The 9349-nt window shown below is 47.7% G+C and overlaps 1 protein-coding gene across 5 annotated transcripts in view; it reads right to left on the reverse strand.

The window, feature by feature from the left end:
* Window positions 1-8933, reverse strand: part of PTP4A3 (protein tyrosine phosphatase 4A3) — a 284614-nt gene extending 275681 nt beyond the window's left edge. Inside the window, exon 1 of one of the 5 annotated variants that reach the window (XR_010599033.1) lies at window positions 8743-8920. The gene's annotated coding sequence lies outside the window, so the exon portion shown is untranslated. Of the gene's footprint in view, window positions 1-8742 lie in introns of all 5 variants that reach the window. The other 4 variants (XM_065586288.1, XM_065586287.1, XM_065586284.1 and 1 more) reach the window with 4 other exon arrangements.
* Between the last annotated feature and the right edge of the window lie 416 nt (window positions 8934-9349).

Raw genomic sequence — 9349 nt, forward strand, 5'->3', positions numbered from 1 at the left:
TATCCCCTTTTTAATGATTCCTAACATCCTGTTTGCTTTTTTGACCGCCTCTGCACACTGCGTGGATATTTTCAGAGAACTATCCACGAGGACTCCAAGATCTTTTTCCTGACTTGTTGTAGCTAAATTAGCCCCCATCATATTGTATGTATAGTTGGGGTTATTTTTTCCAATGTGCATTACTTTACATTTATCCACATTAAATTTCATTTGCCATTTTGTTGCCCAATCACTTAGTTTTGTGAGATCTTTTTGAAGTTCTTCACAGTCTGCTTTGGACTTAACTATCTTGAGCAGTTTAGTATCATCTGCAAACTTTGCCACCTCACTGTTTATCCCTTTCTCCAGATCATTTATGAACAAGTTGAATAGGATCGGTCCGAGGACTGTCCCTTGGGAAACACCACTAGTTACCCCTCTCCATTCTGAGAATTTACCATTTATTCCTACCCTTTGTTCCCTGTCTTTTAACCAGTTCTCAATCCATGAAAGGACCTTCCCTTTTATCCCATGGCAGCTTATTTTTTCTATAGCAGAAGGTAACATGGGGCATCACCAATAGGTGGCATTGCCTAGAATAAAAAGAAGAAATATGCACATGTAACTGAAGTTGCCGGGAGCTGTGTATACACTGCCCTAAACATGACTGGTTAGATGGTAAAGATTTCTCTCTTTTCTTTTCTTTTTTTTTTTTGCATTGTCTTCAGGAGAGTAACATGGCTTAGTCTCGTTTCTAAGAGCTGTCTCCCGTTGCATGACTTGTATTTAAATATATAACCGTAACTCTGTGTGCAGATAGGTATTCTACACTTGGGACCCAAACCACCTCCCACTGAAGTAAATGGAGGCCTTTCCTTTGGCTTCACTTAGCATTGAATCTGACCCCTAATGGCCTTCTTTTATTTGAGGGTACATCTTCACAGAGTTCACGTGAGTTATCTACATTTAAATTTAATCCTAACCTGAGTGAGAGCAGCCACATTGTGAAAAAGCTTTCAAGTTGCTATGTCCACACTTCTCTGCACTCACTCATGCGTGGCACTAAGATTTCTGGGGGCATACACCAGGGTTCTTTGTAATGCAGTAAGTTGAGCTGCTCTAGGAATTCTCTCTCCCCCAGTGAATAGTGGGAGAACTTTGTCCTTTCTGGGCACACAGGAGGAATTATAGGAAGGCACTGGAGGACTAGCAGCACATGAGTTGAGCTGGCCTGCGTCCACCACAGTAGTCAAGTTAGCAGCTGGTTGTGCTTCCTCTAGCATTAGCCTTTACCCCAGACTTGCCAGCCAACTCAAGTTAAAAGAACCACCACACTCAAGATCAGTCCACTTTGAGTGCGGACAGGACTTGAGTCAGGGCAGTGGTCCCCAAACTGTGAGGTGCCCCCCGAGGGAGACACAGAGGAAAATTGGGGGGGGGGGCATGTGGTATGCCCCACAGGGGACAGGGAGGGAGCGCCCCCAAACCCTGCTCTGCCCCCCACCCACAACTCCACTCCACCCTCTGCCCAGCTCTGCCCTCATTCCCTCTTCGGCCCCAGGCCAGCTCCGCCTCTAGCCCCTCCCCCCATCCCCAGTTCCACCTTCAGCCCCAGCTCTGCTGTGGAGGAAGCCTAGGCTGTGCGGTAATGGAGGAGGCGCATGGATCGATTCCGTTACTGGTGGAGAGGACACGAAAAATTTGGGCACCACTGAGTTAGGGGCTGTTCTCACATTATAACTCAAGTTCCTCAACTTTTGGAGCCGGGGGCACCCCTAGCCCTGCCCCTTCCACACATACCCTAGATTTCACGGGGGAGGGAGGTCTGATTTCACAGTCCATGATACATTTTTCATGGCTGTGAATTTGGTAGGGCCCTACTTATACTTAGGGTTTGTCTACACTGGCAATTTACAGCGCTGCAGCTTTCTCACTCAGGGGTGTGAAAAAAACACCCCTCTGAGCGCAGCAAGTTTCAGCGCTGTAAAGACTGGTGTAGACAGGGCACCAGCGCTGGGAGCTACGCCTCTTGTGGAGGTGGGTTTTTTTTTTAGAGAGCTGGGAGAGCTCTCTCCCGGCGCTGCACCGCGACCACACGAGGCAGCGCTTTAGCATTGCCAGTGTAGACTAGCCGTTAGATTGTAATCTCTTTGGGGAAGGGACGGTCTTCTTGTTCTACATTTGTTCAGTGCCTAGCTCAATGGGGTCCCAGACTCTAGGGTAATACAAAGAATAATAGTGAAGACAAGCCCTGTGAGAAAGAGAATCCACTCACGTATGCTAGCATTTAAAGAGTCACAACAAGGCTTTGAAGATCACACCTCACAAACATGAACAGGGTGGCAGTGGGACGAGTTCACAGCTTTGCTGTTGAGCTGATTTGCAGCCACAGAGTAAAGATAGGGAAAGACACCTATGTTTGAAGCCAAGTGATTAAGCACCTATTAGCCTAGAGCCGTTTTTTATTTTTTTGTTTTGCAAGACTGGGTTAACAGAACAGCAGCAGCACACCTGGGAAAGCAGTGGAGGAGGGCAGCAGCAACCGAACAAAGCAGACTTCAGTTCCTGTCTACACACAAAGTTGGACCGGTTTAACTAAAAGTATTTTTTTAAGTCACACACATACATCCAGCTCCATTCTGTGTGGATACTCAATCTGAATTTTGGTAAGGGACCCCTTTAAACTAAGTCAATATAAACAAGGTTTACATTCAAGAATGTCCACACAGAGGTTGCACCAGTTTAACTAAATCACTTTAAAATGGTGCGGCTTTGTACAAGGATCAACACTTGCATCATTGGGATGACTGTGCTGTGTGCGTTCTAATGAAACATTTACACTCTCCTTCCCGCAAGCTACGCTAGGAGCAGCAGCAGTCACCCCCAGGGATCCTGCATCCTGGGAAGCAAAGGAGGTAGACCTTCATTGGGAATTGTTCAAAGATGCCAGGTGCCCAGGCCCACAAGTGATTTTTCAATCATCTCTCTTTACGAGTGTTTAAATTTCCCCCACCAATGCTACCAAGGGCCAACTCCTCAACAAGTGCTACTCTGGAGGGTTTTTTTGATCACCTGTTTCAGTTACTGATGAGTAAAGGGTCTTGAAATGCTGTGTTTCACCCACACACTGTTGCCAGTAAAATACCTAACGGGACTTTCCCTCTAACTTTCAAAAAAAAAATATATAATATATATATATATAGCCCTCTCTCCTCTATGCTGAGACCAAGAATGAGAAATTTCAGTTGGTCCCAACTGAGAATTTCACAAAATAATAAGCATGTGAAAACAAATAAAGTTTTAACTTTGCAGGCACAGAGTAAAGCTAGGGAAAGACACCTATGTTTGAAGCCAAGTGATTAAGCACCTATTAGCCTGCAGTTGTGCTCCAGAATTTAAAATTTTATTTCTAATGACACTTCTAATCCTTATGGTTGAGAAGCAAACCTACCAAATTTAGCTTGATGCAGCCCTGCCTTCCTGAATTGCCAGCAGACTGTCTCAAACAGTAGCTCAGAAGAGAGTGAATTACCACATTCCTCTCCATTGCTTAACACTGGAACACAATGACAATTCTGATGTACTGCTAGGTGCTGCCAAGAATTGCTAAAGTGGAGAACAGGCAAATACACCTGTATTAAGCATTTGTGAAACACGAGCTAGAGTCCCAAATCCGTAAAAATCTCCCAGTTCTGAATTTAATTCCAACTGTTGTAGAATATAGCACAAACATGACACAAATCAGGGTGCCTTTAAATCCAGTCTGGTGCAAAGTAGGGGATCTTATGAAACGAGTTGGTTATATACACAAGGTATCAACTTCCATTGACTTGTGGTTTGTTTCTTTCCATGGCCATCAGTAACTCCACGTGCATCCCTATAGGGCTATACTAGCCACTACAATTAGAGCTTCTGCTGGCACAGCTATGTCAGTCAGGGATAGGCTCACACCCCTCACCGTCACAGCTGTGCTGGCAAACATCCGTAGTGTGGACAGAGCCTAAGGCTCGTATTCTTGCTGAACAAGTTTACCAAGAAGGATGCGCACAAAAAAAATCCATTCATTCGGCTTAAATCTCAGTTCCTCTGAGTGGGCAGATAAAGTTATAATTCAATTCGTTAGAAGCTGGCAGTAACATAAAACCCAAGATTTAGACTAATTGCTGGGATTAGTAATACTGGTTGTATAAGATGTACACCACACACATTTTGGAATAAGACACCAGCATCCAGAGCTAGCGTCTCAAAAGGGTCTGTCTGGCTGAACATTGGTATTTTTTAATCTAAGCCCCAAAATGACGGTCACATGAAGAAGGGGATGTTTTTTTATTAACGATATCACACTAATGCCTAGAGCGGGGGTGGCCAACCTGTGGCTCTGGAGCCACGTGAGGCTCTTCAGAAGTTAATATGCGGCTCCTTGTATAGGCAGCGACTCCGGGGCTGGAGCTACAGGCACCAACTTTCCAATGTGCCAGGGTTGCTCACTGCTCAACCCCTGGCTCTGCCGCAGGCCCTGCCCCCTACTCCACCCCTTCCTGCCCCCTCCCCTGAGCCTGCCGTGTCCTCGCTCCTCCCCTCCCCCCTCCAGCCTCCTGCACACCATGAAACAGCTGATCAGGAGGTGCGGGGAAGGAGGGTAAGGTGCTGACCGGGGCTGCCGGTGGGTGGAAGACACTGGGAGCAGGGGAGCTGCTGACATATTACTGTGGCTCTTCAGCAATGTACATCGGTAAATTCTGTCTCCTTCTCAGGCTCAGGTTGGCCACCCCTGGCCTAGAGGGCTCAAATGAGATCACTGCCCCATGAGCCCTACTGTGCAAGACACTACACATGTGCATGCACATTCCGCAAGACACAGTCACTGCCCCCAAAGCACTGAGAACAGAACTCAGGACTCCTGATTTCAGCCCAGAACCCATCCACTGACTAGACCTGGGGTAGGCAACCTATGGCACGTGTGCCAAAGGCGGCACACGAGCTGATTTTCAGTGGCACACTCACTGCCCGGGTCCTGGCCACCGGTCCGGGGGGCTCTGCATTTTAATTTAATTTTAAATGACGCTTCTTAAACATTTTAAAAACCTTATTTACTTTACATACAACAGTAGTTTAGTTCTATATTATAAACTTCTAGAAAGAGACCTTCTAAAAACGTTAAAATGTATTACTGGCACGCAAAACCTTACATTAGAGTGAATAAATGACGACTCGGCACACCGCTTCTGAAAGGTTGCCGACCCCTGGACTAGACCATAGCCCTCTGCCATTTTCCAGATTCAGATCATCCAATACAAATAGTCTGCTATAATTTGAGTTAAATACATAGCCTGAGAGGGAAACTGAAAGCTTGTCTACACATACAGCGAAGCACTTTAGTGAAGATGCTACTACACCGACAGGAGAGCTTCTCCCGCTGGTGTAGTTGATCCACCTCTGCGAGAGGCAGTAGCTATGTCGACGGCAGAAGCTCTCCTGGATTTTTCCCACCCCTCTGCGATGTAGCTATACCAATGTAAGTTTGAAGTGTATACCTGGCCAAAGAACTATTATGAGTCTAACCATTTAAACACACATTTTCATAATTGTAATTGGGTGGCAACTGAGAGATGCTGGGGACTTTCACCAACCTAGTTTTTATTTACTTAAAGCTGAAACTAATGACAAGGGAAAAGGCAATCAAATATACTCAAATATCTAGAACCATGCCAGTTGTGTGTGGCCACTACCACTTTTGCCATGCAGCACCTATTACTTCTGCTGCTTCGGATCTCACAGTCCTCATGCCCATTGCAACAATGTATACCACCACATATACACACATAAGAACATGAGAACAGACATACTAGGTCAGACCATCTAGCCCAGTATCCTATCTTCCGACAGTGGCCAATGTCAGATGTTTCAAAGGGAATGAACAGAACAGGGCAATTACTGAGTAATCCATCCGCTGTTGTCCAGTCCCAGCATCTGGCAATTAGAGGCTTAGGGACAATCCAGAGCATGGAATTGCATCCTTGACCATCTTGGCTAATAGCCATTGATGGGCCTTTCCTCCCTGAACTTATCTTATTCTTTTTTTTAAACTCAGTTATACTTTTAGCCTTCACAACATCCCCTAGCAACAACTTCTACAGGTTGACTGTGCGTTGTATGAAGAATTACTTCCTTTTGTTTGTTTTAAACCTGCTGCCTATTAATTTCGTCAGGGGATCGCTGGTTCTTGTGTTACGTGAACAGGTAAATAACATTCCTTAGTCACTTTCTCCAGTCCATTTGTGATTTTACAGACCTCAATATCCCCCCTTAGTCGTCTCTTTTTTAAGAAACATGGTCCCAACCTTTTTAATCTCACCTTATATGGAAGCTGTTCCATACCACTAATAATTTTTGTTGCCCTTCTCTGTACGTTTTCCAATTCTTTTTTGAGATGGAGCGACCAGAATTGCAAAGTGTTCAAGGTGTGGGCATACCATGGATATATATAGCGGCATGATGATATTTTCTGTGTTTTTATCTAGACACCACCTACCTAGACACCACTGTACAAATAAGCGATGGCCACATTAACACCACCCTATACCGAAAACCCACCGACCGCTACGCCTACCTTCATGCCTCCAGCTTCCACCCCAGTCACACCACACGATCCATCGTCTACAGCCAAGCACTGAGGTACAACCGCATCTGCTCCAACCCCTCAGACAGAGACCAACACCTACAAGATCTTCACCAAGCATTCTCAAAACTACGATACCCACACAAGGAAATAAAGAAACAAATCAACAGAGCCAGACGTGTACCCAGAAGCCTCCTGCTACAAGACGGGCCCAAAAAAGAAACCAACAGAACTCCACTGGCCATCACCTACAGTCCTCAGCTTAAACCTCTCCAATGCATCATCAGTGATCTACAACCCATCCTGGACAATGATCCCTCAATTTCACAGACCTTGGGAGGCAGGCCAGTCCTCGCCCACAGACAACCTGTCAACCTTAAGCATATTCTCACCAGCAACCACGCACCGCACCGTAACACTCTAACTCAGGAACCAACCCATGCAACAAACCTCGATGCCAACTCTGCCCACATATCCACACCAGCAACACCATCACAGGACCTAACCAGATCAGCTACAACATCACCGGCTCATTCACCTGCACATCCACCAATGTTATATATGCCATCATATGCCAGCAATGCCCCTCTGCTATGTACATTGGCCAAACTGGACAGTCACTACGCAAGAGGATAAATGGTCACAAGTCAGATATCAGGAATAGTAATCTACAAAAACCTGTAGGAGAACACTTCAACCTCCCTGGCCACACAATAGCAGATGTAAAGGTAGCCATCTTACAGCAAAAAAACTTCAGGACCAGACTCCAAAGAGAAACTGCTGAGCTCCAGTTCATTTGCAAATTTGACACCATCAGATCAGGATTAAACAAAGACTGTGAATGGCTATCCAACTACAGAAGCAGTTTCTCCTCCCTTGGTGTTCACACCTCAACTGCTAGCAGAGCACCTCACCCTCCCTGATTGAACTAACCTCATTATCTCCATACTGATTTATACCTGCCTCTGGAGATTTCCATTACTTGCATTTGAAGAAGTGAGGTTCTTACCCATGAAAGCTTATGCTCCCAATACTTCTGTTAGTCTTAAAGGTGCCACAGGACCCCTGTTACTTTTTACAGATTCAGACTAACACGGCTACCCCTCTGATACTTGTCTTTTTATCTCTCTCTTTCCTAATGGTTCCTAATGTTCTGTTAGCTTTTTTTGCCTACCACTGTGCATTGAGTTGATGTGTTTAGAGAACTACCTATGATGACTTCAAGATCTTTTTCTTGAGTGGTAACAGCTAATTTAGACCCCATCATTTTGTATGTATAGTTGGGATTATGTTTTCCAATGTGCATTAATTCGCACTTATCAGCACTGAATTTAATCTGCCATTTTGTTGCCCAGTTTTGTGAGATCCTTTTGTAACTCTTTGCAGTCAGCTTTGGACTTAACTATCTTGAGTAATTTCATATTGTCTGCAAACTTTGCCACCTCCCTGTTTACTCCTTTTTCCAGATCATCTATGAATACGCTGAAGAGCAGTAGTCCCAGTACAGATCCCTGGACTGCTCTGCTATTTACCTCTCCTCATTCTGAACACGGACCATTTATTTCTAGGCTTTGTTTGTTGAAAGTGTCGCTAGGCATCACAGTTTGTATGGCTGTACCCCCACTGACTTTCTCCAAGTGCAAAAATGTTCAGCGCGACTCTGCCTCATGCACGATGCTCTTCTCCCAACCAAATATTGGCACATCCTACCCAGGGGACTTAACCCCGTCAGCACCCTCCTCCAGACTGTAAGGCACAATCTCTACCACCTAAGGATGCACTAAGAAGAAGGAGCATTCGGCCAGCTCCAGGACATCATATACGGGGGCATCCCCATCTCAGGAGCTGCACCCAGCTACAGAGTGCCCCACTCCAGAGCATCCTGTGCATGCCACCCTCCAGGGCAGCCCGGAGGCGGGGAGTGTGTGGGAGGGGGCAGACTCATCCCCAGCGACCCGCACGCACGGGGGCGGACTCAGCCCCAGGGCAAGGGAGATGACCCCCCCCTCCCCAAACTCCCAGCGTGCCCCACACACGGGGTCCTCCCGAGCCGGGGGAAGTCACGGTCTCACACACACCCCCCGCACCTTCCCATTGTTGCAGCTGGAGCTGGCACCGCCCCGCGCCTCGTCCCGCACACTCACCTGCCTGCCGCGCACTGACCCCTCCCCCCGCAAGGGCGCAGCAGTAGCAGCAGCTCGTGCACTCCCGCCGCCGGCCGTCGCGCGCCGCACGCGCTGGCTCCGAGCTCCCCCGGGGCCGGCGCGCACCCGCGCACGAGACACCACCCCTCCACTGCTCCGTCGCGCGCCCCTCGGCGCGCTCGCACGCACGCAGGCACGCTCATCGCCCCGCCCCCTTCCCTGCCGCTCGGAGGCGCTTGGTCAAGGGCTTGCCCCCCCTTTACAAATGGTGTCACGTGGGTGCCGGCGGAGCCAATGGGAGGTGTCAGAAGGGCTGTGATGCTCTAACGGGACTGAGGGGGAGAAGGGGGGGGTGACTGGAGAAGTTAGAGGGGACAAAGGGGAGGGGCCAGGGGGAGGGGTAAGAGATAGGAGGGGGAAGGGGAGGGGCCAGGGGAAAGGGGGAGGAGAAGAGGGGTTGGGGGTAAGAGGAGATGGGGAGAGGCAAGAGGGGAAGGAAGGGGGTGGGGTAAGAGAAGGAGATGAGGAGGGGCTAAGAGGCGAGGAGGGGGCAAAGAAGGAGTGGGGGGCGGGTGGGCTAGTATAACTGTAAGATGGCTAGTTCTGC

The sequence above is a fragment of the Chrysemys picta genome, chromosome 2 (genome assembly GCF_011386835.1).
Source record: "Chrysemys picta bellii isolate R12L10 chromosome 2, ASM1138683v2, whole genome shotgun sequence".
In the NCBI taxonomy this organism is placed as follows: domain Eukaryota; kingdom Metazoa; phylum Chordata; order Testudines; family Emydidae; genus Chrysemys; species Chrysemys picta.